The following is a 13,643-nucleotide window of genomic DNA, read 5'->3' as shown; positions in this document are numbered from 1 at the left end:
TAGCATGTTACTAACATGATTCTAGCATGAATTAGCATGTTACTAGCATGTTTCTAGCATGAGTTAGCATGTTACTAGCATGTTTCTAGCATGAATTAACATGTTACTAGCATGATTCTAGCATGAATTAGCAGGTTACTAGCATGTTTCTAGCATGAATTAGCATGTTACTAGCATGTTTCTAGCATGATTTAGCATGTTATTAGCATGCTTCTAGCATGAATTAGCATGTTTCTAGCATGAATTAGCATGTTATTAGCATGATTCTAGCATGAATTAGCATGTTACTAGCATGTTTCTAGCATGAATTAGCATGTTACTAGCATGATTCTAGCATGAATTAGCATGTTACTAGCATGATTCTAGCATGAATTAGCATGTTATTAGCATGATTCTAGCATGAATTAGCATGTTACTAGCATGATTCTAGCATGAATTAGCATGTTACTAGCATGATTCTAGCATGAATTAGCATGTTACTAGCATGATTCTAGCATGAATTAGCATGTTACTAGCATGTTTCTAGCATGAATTAGCATGTTACTAGCATGATTCTAGCATGAATTAGCATGTTACTAGCATGATTCTAGCATGAATTAGCATGTTATTAGCATGATTCTAGCATGAATTAGCATGTTACTAGCATGATTCTAGCATGAATTAGCATGTTACTAGCATGATCCTAGCATGAATTAGCATGTTACTAGCATGATTCTAGCATGGATTAGCATGTAACTAGCATGATTCTAGCATGAATTAGCATGTTACTAGCATGTTTCTAGCATGAATTAGCATGTTACTAGCATGATTCTAGCATGAATTAGCATGTTACTAGCATGTTTCTAGCATGAATTAGCATGTTACTAGCATGTTTCTAGCATGAATTAGCATGTTACTAGCATGATTCTAGCATGAATTAGCATGTTACTAGCATGTTTCTAGCATGAATTAGCATGTTACTAGCATGTTTCTAGCATGATCTAGCATGTTACTAGCATGATTCTAGCATGAATTAGCATGTTACTAGCATGTTTCTAGCATGAATTAGCATGTTACTAGCATAATTCTAGCATGAATTAGCATGTTATTAGCATGATTCTAGCATGAATTAGCATGTTACTAGCATGATTCTAGCATGAATTAGCATGTTACTAGCATGATTCTAGCATGAATTAGCATGTTACTAGCATGATTCTAGCATGGATTAGCATGTAACTAGCATGATTCTAGCATGAATTAGCATGTTACTAGCATGATTCTAGCATGAATTAGCATGTAACTAGCATGTTTCTAGCAGGAATTAGCATGTTTCTAGCATGAATTAGCATGTTTTTAGCATGTTTCTAGCATGAATTAGCATGTTGTTAGCATGATTCTAGCATGAATTAGCATGTTATTAGCATGATTCTAGCATGAATTAGCATGTTACTAGCATGATTCTAGCATGAATTAGCATGTTACTAGCATGTTTCTAGCATGAATTAGCATGTTACTAGCATGATTCTAGCATGAATTAGCATGTTACTAGCATGATTCTAGCATGAATAAGCATGTTACTAGCATGATTCTAGCATGGATTAGCATGTAACTAGCATGATTCTAGCATGGATTAGCATGTTACTAGCATGATTCTAGCATGAATTAGCATGTAACTAGCATGTTTCTAGCATGAATTAGCATGTTTCTAGCATGAATTAGCATGTTTCTAGCATGAATTAGCATGAATTAGCATGTTTTTAGCATCATTCTAGCATGAATTAGCATGTTACTAGCATGATTCTAGCATGAATTAGCATGTTACTACCATGATTCTAGCATGAATTAGCATGTTACTAGCATGATTCTAGCATGGATTAGCATGTTACTAGCATGATTCTAGCATGAATTAGCATGTTACTAGCATGTTTCTAGCATGAATTAGCATGTAACTAGCATGATTCTAGCATTAATTAGCATGTAACTAGCATGTTACTAGCATGATTCTAGCATGAATCAGCTTGTTTCTAGCATGAATTAGCATGTTGTTAGCATGATTCTAGCATGAATTAGCATGTTACTAGCATGACTAGCATGTCACTATCGTGTTGCTAGCACCTTTCTAGCAAGATTAGCATGTCAGTAGGAAGTTTAAACTGTTAGCATGTGTTAGAAAAGCTAGTCACAGTCTCTGGGACAGTTGCTAGGTTGCTGAAATTGGTTGCTAGGGAGTGGCTAGTAAGTTTAAAGGTAATCAGTGATTGGCTGCTGGCTAGACTGAGTTGAATGAGGCCAGACTCTAGTCTGTAGGACAGTCTGATGCAGAGTTATGAGCTCACAAAGGTTGATCCAATGTTAAGTAAATGGGAGTCTTTTACAATGGAAGTCTATGGGACAGTTGCTAGGGTGCTGTAAGTGGTTGCTAGGGAGTGGCTAGTAAGTTAAAAAGTCATCAGTTATTGGCTGCTGGCTAGACTGAGTTAAATGAGTCCAGTTAGAAGTCTGTAGGACAGTCTGATGCAGAGTTATGACCTCCAAAGTTTGACCCAATGTTAAGTCAATGGGACTTTTGGGATTTTTCTGGGTCGTTTTTCGGAAAACCCAAGGTCGGATCAGTTAGAAAAGATATAGCAACCCGAGTCAGACCAGTTTGAAGGTTTGACGAAAGTTTGAAGTATGTAGCTTGAAAGGCCTAGGAGGAGATACACTTAGAAATTAGTCTCAGAAGAATAAGAAGAAGAAGAAGAAGAAGAAGAAGAAGAAGAAGAAGAATAATAACTAGATATTAAAGTTTGAGGACAAACTTTATGGTGGCTTGAAAAGCCGAGTCTGAATTAGCATGTTACTAGCATGAATTAGCAAGTAACTAGCATGATTCTAACATAAATTAGCATGTAACTAGCATGATTCTAGCATGAATTAGCATGATTCTAGCATGAATTAGCATGTTACTAGCATGTTTCTAGCATGAGTTAGCATGTTACTAGCATGTTTCTAGCATGAATTAGCATGTTACTAGCATGATTCTAGCATGAATTAGCATGTTTCTAGCATGAATTAGCATGTTACTAGCATGTTTCGAGCATGATTTAGCATGTTATTAGCATGATTCTAGCATGAATTAGCATGTTTCTAGCATGAATTAGCATGTTTCTAGCATGAATTAGCATGTTACTAGCATGATTCTAGCATGAATTAGCATGATTCTAGCATGAATTAGCATGTTACTAGCATGTTTCTAGCATTAATTAGCATGTTACTAGCATGAATTAGCATGTTATTAGCATGATTCTAGCATGAATTAGCATGTTTCTAGCATGAATTAGCATGTTACTAGCATGATTCTAGCATGAATTAGCATGTTACTAGCATGTTTCTAGCATGAATTAGCATGTTACTAGCATGATTCTAGCATGAATTAGCATGTTACTAGCATGATTCTAGCATGAATTAGCATGTTACTAGCATGATTCTAGCATGGATTAGCATGTTACTAGCATGATTCTAGCATGAATTAGCATGTTACTAGCATGTTTCTAGCATGAATTAGCATGTTGTTAGCATGATTCTAGCATGAATTAGCATGTTTCTAGCATGAATTAGCATGGAACTAGCATGATTCTAGCATTAATTAGCATGTAACTAGCATGTTACTAGCATGATTCTAGCATGAATCAGCTTGTTTCTAGCATGAATTAGCATGTTGTTAGCATGATTCTAGCATGAATTAGCATGTTATTAGCATGATTCTAGCATGAATTAGCATGTTTCTAGCATGAATTAGCATGTTATTAGCATGATTCTAGCATGAATTAGCATGTTACTAGCATGATTCTAGCATGAATTAGCATGTTACTAGCATGATTCTAGCATGGATTAGCATGTTACTAGCATGATTCTAGCATTAATTAGCATGTTACTAGCATGTTTCTAGCATGAATTAGCATGTTACTAGCATGTTTCTAGCATGAATTAGCATGTTGTTAGCATGATTCTAGCATGAATTAGCATGTTTCTAGCATGATTCTAGCATGAATTAGCATGTTACTAGCATGATTCTAGCATGAATTAGCATGCTACTAGCATGTTTCTAGCATGAATTAGCATGTTACTAGCATGATTCTAGCATAAATTAGCATGTTACTAGCATGATTCTAGCATGAATTAGCATGTTACTAGCATGATTCTAGCATGAATTAGCATGTTACTAGCATGTTTCTAGCATGAATTAGCATGTTATTAGCATGATTCTAGCATGAATTAGCATGTTACTAGCATGTTTCTAGCATTAATTAGCATGTTACTAGCATGAATTAGCATGTTATTAGCATGATTCTAGCATGAATTAGCATGTTTCTAGCATGAATTAGCATGTTACTAGCATGATTCTAGCATGAATTAGCATGTTACTAGCATGATTCTAGCATGAATTAGCATGTTACTAGCATGTTTCTAGCATGAATTAGCATGTTATTAGCATGATTCTAGCATGAATTAGCATGTTACTAGCATGATTCTAGCATGAATTAGCATGTTACTAGCATGTTTCTAGCATTAATTAGCATGTTACTAGCATGAATTAGCATGTTATTAGCATGATTCTAGCATGAATTAGCATGTTTCTAGCATGAATTAGCATGTTACTAGCATGATTCTAGCATGAATTAGCATGTTACTAGCATGTTTCTAGCATGAATTAGCATGTTACTAGCATGATTCTAGCATGAATTAGCATGTTACTAGCATGATTCTAGCATGAATTAGCATGTTACTAGCATAATTCTAGCATGGATTAGCATGTTACTAGCATGATTCTAGCATGAATTAGCATGTTACTAGCATGTTTCTAGCATGAATTAGCATGTTACTAGCATGTTTCTAGCATGAATTAGCATGTTGTTAGCATGATTCTAGCATGAATTAGCATGTTTCTAGCATGAATTAGCATGGAACTAGCATGATTCTAGCATTAATTAGCATGTAACTAGCATGTTACTAGCATGATTCTAGCATGAATCAGCTTGTTTCTAGCATGAATTAGCATGTTGTTAGCATGATTCTAGCATGAATTAGCATGTTATTAGCATGATTCTAGCATGAATTAGCATGTTTCTAGCATGAATTAGCATGTTATTAGCATGATTCTAGCATGAATTAGCATGTTACTAGCATGATTCTAGCATGAATTAGCATGTTACTAGCACGATTCTAGCATGGATTAGCATGTTACTAGCATGATTCTAGCATTAATTAGCATGTTACTAGCATGTTTCTAGCATGAATTAGCATGTTACTAGCATGTTTCTAGCATGAATTAGCATGTTGTTAGCATGATTCTAGCATGAATTAGCATGTTTCTAGCATGAATTAGCATGTAACTAGCATGATTCTAGCATTAATTAGCATGTAACTAGCATGTTACTAGCATGATTCTAGCATGAATCAGCTTGTTTCTAGCATGAATTAGCATGTTGTTAGCATGATTCTAGCATGAATTAGCATGTTACTAGCATGACTAGCATGTCACTATCGTGTTGCTAGCACCTTTCTAGCAAGATTAGCATGTCAGTAGGAAGTTTAAACTGTTAGCGTGAGTTAGAATAGCTAGTCACAGTCTCTGGGACAGTTGCTAGGGTGCTGAAATTGGTTGCTAGGGAGTGGCTAGTAAGTTTAAAGGTAATCAGTGATTGGCTGCTGGCTAGACTGAGTTGAATGAGGCCAGACTCTAGTCTGTAGGACAGTCTGATGCAGAGTTATGAGCTCACAAAGGTTGATCCAATGTTAAGTAAATGGGAGTCTTTTACAATGGAAGTCTATGGGACAGTTGCTAGGGTGCTGTAAGTGGTTGCTAGGGAGTGGCTAGTAAGTTAAAAAGTCATCAGTTATTGGCTGCTGGCTAGACTGAGTTAAATGAGTCCAGTTAGAAGTCTGTAGGACAGTCTGATGCAGAGTTATGAGCTCACAAAGTTTGACCCAATGTTAAGTCAATGGGACTTTTGGGATTTTTCTGGGTCGTTTTTCGGAAAACCCAAGGTCGGATCAGTTAGAAAAGATATAGCAACCCGAGTCAGACCAGTTTGAAGGTTTGACGAAAGTTTGAAGTATGTAGCTTGAAAGGCCTAGGAGGAGATACACTTAGAAATTAGTCTCAGAAGAATAAGAAGAAGAAGAAGAAGAAGAAGAAGAAGAATAATAAGTTTAAGATAGATAACAGTATGCTGGCTTTTCAAGCCACCATAATAAGTTTAAGATAGATAACAGTATGCTGGCTTTTCAAGCCACCATAATAATAATAGACAGTTTCTTGTAAGTCCACTAGAGGGCACTGTGTGCATTTTTACAAATTTCAGATATGTAACTGAGCCACGTTTGCTCATCATACTAACATTTACACATCTTTCTGTTCATGCATGATGTATTAACCAGCTATCGACTGTCTCACCCCTTCTCTAAACCCAGTCAATAGTGTGTTCATCGCAACTGCATGCTTTTACCACCATTTCACACTGTTTTTTAAATTTTTTTATTTTTAGTGTTACCTGGTTTCTGGAGCCATCCTTCGCTGGACGGCGTACTAGGTAAGCTACCGAGCAAACTAACCGCACCAAAAAAGCCGTCCATACAGAGGTAATCAGTCAGTGATGGTGATAAAATTATTTTTTGATGTAAACTTAGTTGTTATGGCCATTTAATGTAAAGTTGGTAAAGTTTGTCTTTTTTTTTTCCTCTTCTTTTTGATTATTATTTTATTGGGGTCGTGATCCACCTATTTTTTAAATATTGTACTGTTCTGATTGGCTGACAGTTTTGTATATTAGCATTGTTAAAGAAACAGTGTATAGTCACAGCTGTTAATCTTCAGTGGAGGCGGAGCTTATCCAGCCTATGACATCATAGAGTAGAAAACTAAACTATAAGCTGTGGCTTTATCAGACTGCCTTCAATATAAGCTGATTTTAGAGTAACAGGAAAGTTTTGAGTTCTGAAACTTCTAGGATGTGTTTTTATGCTACTGTAGCCTCTTACACGTCAAAATATCACTTTGCATTTTGTCAAGCAAATGTCAAGCAAAGGACTTTAGGTCTCGCATCGTTAGTAATAGTTTTTAATTTGACTCTGATGTATATTTCCTATTATATTTGATTTTGAAATCTTAAATGTTCTCTTGCATACATCAAATTGACCAAAGCTGATCCCACAGAATAATTAGTTTTTCCTCCAAGGAATAACAGGGAGAAAGATCTAAATTAATAAATAAGAATGCTGTTGTGAAAGAAGTAACTGAGGCATGCGGATCCATAACAGGTGTAACATTAATTCAGTAACAGTAAAGGACTAGTGCAGCTAAGACCGAGTGCTTGAGTTCTTGGACAGACGTGATTTACCCATGGCAGATCTAATCATAATTCAAGAGTTCACACTTAGCTGATGATTGATAATAAGGTGTGTTTAACATGCTGTCCGGGGGAGAGCCCTGAGTTCAGAAGATCCTCCTGCTCTGGTTTAGTTGGGGCCTATGACAGATTATAGGGATTGCTATGGAGAGAGAAACTGCTGACGGAAAGGCATAGATAGGATCCTGACTAAGAGCTCATCTGTAGTGCCAATTTGGTTTGGTCAGTTCGCTTATGTCACATGTGTTTGGACTGTGAGAGGAAACTGGGTACCCAGGGGAAACCCACACAAGCTCAGAGAGAAAGTGTAATCTCTGCACAGAAACATAGACTGATCAAGTAAGGACTTGAACTAGTGACATTCTTGCTGTGAGGCAACAGTGCTAACCACTGAGCTGCTGTGCCACCCTGTTTAGGAAAAGGAGTTGGGGTAGAATGGGGGATTCTTCAAGACGAAGATAACTGAGGTAAGAAACTGGTTACTTATAGTGTGTTAGGGATCATCTGATTGGTAAATCATGTGTTAGCTAATGCAGGACTAGTCTTGGTCAATCATAAGCATGTGATTCTCTCGAAAGTAGTTTATAAGTAAACTTCACTCCAAGAGGGCTAGGCTAAAGAGGCATCCAAAAGACAGGATAAAGTTTGAGCGAGGTACTAATAGAATCCAAAGCAATAAACGGAGATCCAAAAACATGTGCAAAATCCAAACGCAGAATATTAGACTAGAATTTACACAGAGGACTGGACTTGTAAGCTATTGATTTGTGCATGCAGGATTTATGAGTCACAGATTTATAGGCCCCTGATTGGGTACAGGTGTGAATGTGCAAAGAAGTATGGGAAGTGTAGTTTTACACACACAATGCAGTGGGATGTATGGCATTTGCGGTTTGCCTGAATTGTTGCCCTGTGCACGCATCCCCAATGAGACTGTGTTGGTGTTTGTCTGGGTCGTTTTATTTGGCATGTGTGTCTCGGGCATCAGTGATCTGGCCTGCTGAAGTGCACTAAAGCGAGGGCTGTTTTCTGAAGATGCTCCACCTACGGGACACAGAGGCGCTAATGAGCCAGTTTGATGTTGTTTCTGGAGCCCAGCGCCACTGTGGCCGAGGAATGAAGACGTCTCTGCAGTTTTCTTCAAAGCGCAGGATCTGTAGGCCTCCGTGGTGTCAGATGTGCTGTTCTCAGACCACAGCCAGCAGTATGACCCCAATCGCCTTCCTCAAAAGGGTGAACGCGTGATGCGGATGCTGGCCTATATAGAGCATCTGCTGGACCATCCACAAACAGACGGAAGAGAGAGAGAGAGTGTTCGGGAAATGCCAGATTTCATTCAGCTGACCCGGAGTTACCTGATATTATGAAACTGCCAAAAAAATCTATCGAGCAGCTCTGATAGGGATGTTGGCTTGGGTTGTTTTATGTTTTTGAAATCAAGCTGTGTGATTTTTAATAATGTAGCTCATCAGGCTGTTTTTTAAGATCTCAGTGGTCTTAATATCAGACTGAACAACAATCAAGACGTGCCAAAAACAGACACATGCAAACATGTCTGAAAATGCTGTCAAGTATGGATGAACCCAATGGTGGTTAATAAAAGGTTAATAAAATTAATGAAAATGAACAAAAAAACATTTTCATTAACTGAAATAAAGATAAAAACTAACTGAAACTGTAATGTGTGCATACAAAACTAACTGAAACGATCTAAAATCATAGCAAAAACATCTTTCCTTCTTTGTAAATGTATTTAACACATACTGTATTGCCTGGTTTATACTTCTGCATCGAGTGATCGGCATGACCCACGCTGCATGCCTTGCATGTAGTCGTGAGTTTATACTTCTGTGATTTTTATTTATTTATTTATTTACTACTTTTGGTGTGTAGTTACATTTTTTGAGAGGTGATGCTATCATGTCAATATGGAGCAAAATCTCTGAGGAATATTTCCAGTAGCTTGTTGAATCTCTGCCATGAAGGATTAAGGCAGTTCTGAAGGCAACAGGGGTCCAACACAGTACTAGTAAGGTGTACCTAATAAACAGGCCAGTGAGTGTACATCAAAAGATCATGGGAATTTAGATTTTGCAGTTCATAACCACTTTAATAGTACAGATTGGAGAAGTGTTACATGATAATGTAAATCATGTATTATTTTTGAATGTGAAAACACTTTCTCATGTTTAAACAACTCTGATGTATATTTCATATTCGTCATATATTCGATTTGTAAATCTTAATTGCTCTCTTACATGTGTACAACTGAGCAAATCTGATGCCACAGAATAATTACTACTTGCTTCAGAACAAAAATGGGGAGAAATATGGAGAAAAATACTAAATAAATCTAAATAAAATCTAAATAAAGTTTATTCTTAAATGTTGTTTTATAAATGTAAAATGTACGGAAATTGACATTATTCTGACATCATTTGTATTCGCTTCAGAGACAAATTGTTGAGGGAAGGTGGAGTAAAATGTATTTAATGTAGTGTGAAGTGGTTTTGTCAGTGTTCAAAGTGATGCACTGTGTGGATCAGAGCTGCAGATCTGCTTATATATTCATAAACAAACAAACAAATAAACAAACAGCAGGTATGGAGGACAGATAGACAGATATCTGGGGAACAGAGGAAAACAGAGCAGGTATCTCACACGCACACACCTGGAGGCTGTGACTCCGCATCCTGGATCAACAGATGCTTGTGTTGTGATATTTCTGACAGCTTTTAATGACTGAATATTTTCTCAGCTCATCCTGCACATGTTGCTGTTGTTTCAGAGCCATGCAAAAATACTGTACATGTAAGATTTAAAATATAAAGTCATATTTAAAGAGATCTGCAAAAGGCTGTTTATGCACTGACAAATGTAGAATTCCTTTCTCATAAATATCAGTTTGGTTTGCACCAGTCATGTCTCAAACATTCTCTCAAACAAAGAAATAATTCAATCAGATGAAGCACTTTTAATAATAATAATAATAATTATAATAATAGTAATACAAATTATAATAATATGAATATAAATATGAATAATACAAATAATAATAATAATAATATGAATAATAATACGAATAATGCTAATATGAATATAAATATGAATAAAACGAATAATAATAAAATAATAATAATAAAAATAGTAATAATAATTTGTTTATTTTATGTAGTGCCTTTTCAGTGCAGTCATTTAAAATTATTTAATTATTCACAGGGTGGCACGGTGGCTCAGTGGTCAGCACTGTGTCCTCACAGCAAGAAGGTCACTGGTTCGAGTCCCGGCTGGGTCAGTTGGTGTTTCTGTGTGGAGTTTGCATGTTCTCCTCGTGTTGGCGTGGGTTTCCTCCGGGTGCTCCGGTTTTCCCCACAGTCCAAACACATGCGCTATAGGGGAATTGATGAACTAAACTGGCCATAGTGTATGAGTGTGTGGACCCAATACTGGGTTTGGCTGGAAGGGCATCCACTGTGTAAAACATATGCTGGAATAGTTGGCGGTTCATTCCACTGTGGCTGAAAGAAAACGAATAAATGAATATTTATTGACAATAGGGAATAAGTTGGTATTAATTAATGGTCACACTTTAAGATGCAGTTCTCAGTATTAACAAACCATCATTAAACTCCTAATTTGCTGCTCATTAATATTCATTAAGCTTGGGTTTAGATATTAGGGCATGTACAGTAAGATTATACAGAAATATGTGCTTTGTAAGTACTAATAAACAGCCAATATTTTAATAATATACAGGTACTAAGTCACTAATTAATAAGTGTGTTAGATTTAGTACTTGGTATCTTTCCAGTCTTCCTAAGAGTTTACAGATTAAATGCTAAATATATTGCTTTAACCATAACCCCATAAACATGCACAATAATTACAATCAGCCCCCTTTAATGAGGCGAATTTGTGATATATTATTTACTGTATAAACAATTGCGAGTGTGTTGATGTTTCTGTCAGACGCACGCAAACGAATCGCACTTCTGAAAGCCGAGCGTATGCATTACAGTAAACATCTGTTCTCTTTGCATGCAGATTAATGAGGCTGTACACTAATCATCGACGTGCTGAAGTTTACACTAAACAAACTTTCAGATTTGCATATCAAATGAGCACAACCTCTCCACTGTGCTATCATATACAATATAACAGCATTTCTTCATCATCATCATCGTCATCAGTCATTCATTTTCCTTCGGCTGAGTCCCTTTATTCATCAGGGGTCACTGTAGTGGAATGAACTGCCAACTATTCCAGCATATGTTTTACACAGTGGATGCCCTTCCAGGTGCAACCCAGTACTGGGAAACACCCATACACACTCATTCACACACACACACATACACTGCGGCCAGTTTAGTTCATCAATTCCCCTATAGTGCATGTGTTTGGACTGTGGGGGAAACCGGAGCACCCGGAGGAAACCCACACCAACATGGGGAGAACATGCTAACTCCACACAGAAACACCAACTGACCCAGCTGGGGCTCGAACCAGCGACCTTCTTGCTGTGAGGCCACAGTGCTAACCACTAAGACACCGTGCAGCCCCTTCATCATCATCATCATCAGCATCATCATGCAAGCAAAAAAAGTGGCTTTAAAGGCACTGATTCTGCAAAAAACCCAGTAGTGTGTGTGTGTGTGTGTGTCAGCAGTGTGTGAATCTGTCCAGCCTATAATGGTGAACATGAATAAATTGTGTTTGTTCTAATCAGACTTGATCAAAACAGTTTGCAGAAACTCTTTGATTGACATTCTCCCTTTGTCTGTGTCATCAGAGGGGGAAAACCCCGCCCACTAGTGCCCATCGCTCCCTCATTAGCATAAACAGCCCTTAGTGAGAAGCAGCTGTCTGCTATTAGAGTTTTCAATCTTTCGCTATGGTGACGCACAGGCATTTGTAGCTCCGCCTTCTTCTAAAAAGAGCTCAATCTCATTTGAATTTAAAGCGACAGTCACCAAAACGCCACAAGTAGGATCAAAACCCAAGCTTGTGCTTCGTCCCGCTCCATTTTCGACCATGTTGAAATGTATTTTTTTGTTAAAGATATTTCATGTATGATATTTCTGTTCGAAAATAAGTAAATCAAACCTATAAGGGTCGGTTTCAGAGAGTTAGACAACTTTATTTGTGTTATTTTGTGCTTAAACTGAAACACACACACACTCTAGAGACAGCAGAGATGCGTTTTACATGTTGTGAAAAGGGGCAGAATAGGTCATGTTCATGACGCACAGATTTACGACAAGTCCTGTTGTCTTGGTAATGTCAAGTTGTCATGACTAAGACAAAAACAGGTTGTGATGTATTTGTTTGTCAAGTTGTCAAAACAAACAGTGTCATCTCTGCATTTTAAATGTCATAACTGAGGGAATGGCACTTAGACTCACACTAGGTACTCAGGCATGGTTGTCTCCCCGCACTCACATTGTTATTTTACCTTCCAAGCCTGATCGCGCTTGCATCATCGATGATGCGACTGTTCAGGGGTCCGTACTTCATACCTCGCTTAATCTATGTTGACTCAGCAGATCCTCGATCTTTTAATCTTGATAACTGATCTCTGGCTAATTTGGTTCTTCAAACAAGTTCGTGAATCAGATTAAAATGTCTGGATGAGCTGATCTGGGATCACTGTGTGTGTTGTGAAGGACAGATCTATCGATCCTCGAAATCATGATCAGCAATGCAATGATTGGCTGACGGCACAGCAGCGTAATGACATCATCTGATTAATATTCGTTTATCCATGTGAGCAAAATTACAAAGAATGTTGTTTGTTAAAAGTTTGTTAATGATGAAATGCAATCACATTTGTTGTGGGCTGCAGGCGTTACACTTTCATGTGTCGAGAGTGTTTAGTTATTTATTTAGTTTTACTTTTAGTGCAGATGTTCTTTGCTATAGTAGCCCAGACCTATTCAAGTTTCTTAATCGCTGGCTGGTAAAAATTAATTTAAAAAAGCATTTCGATATCGGTAAAGGTGACTTCAACTTTTGGGAAGCATCAAATCACCGGCAAATCAAAGCATGTGCATGACTGCATACATTATTATTCCTTAAAAACAAAACAGTCAAATATTGTGCATGTCTGCTATCATACTCAAACTGTACTAAAGCTAAAACCTTAGAATAGTGTGCGTTTGTGTCTGAAAAGTCAACATTATTAAATGTTTTCCTTAAACTCTTTGGGCAGCAGTCTTTGTACTTTTATTTCGGAGTGCAGATTGCATAAGTTTGATTCATATATATATATATATT

This window comes from Danio aesculapii, chromosome 24 (genome assembly GCF_903798145.1).
Source record: "Danio aesculapii chromosome 24, fDanAes4.1, whole genome shotgun sequence".
Classification (NCBI taxonomy): Eukaryota; Metazoa; Chordata; class Actinopteri; order Cypriniformes; family Danionidae; genus Danio; species Danio aesculapii.
Note: the sequence above shows the minus strand (reverse complement) of the source record.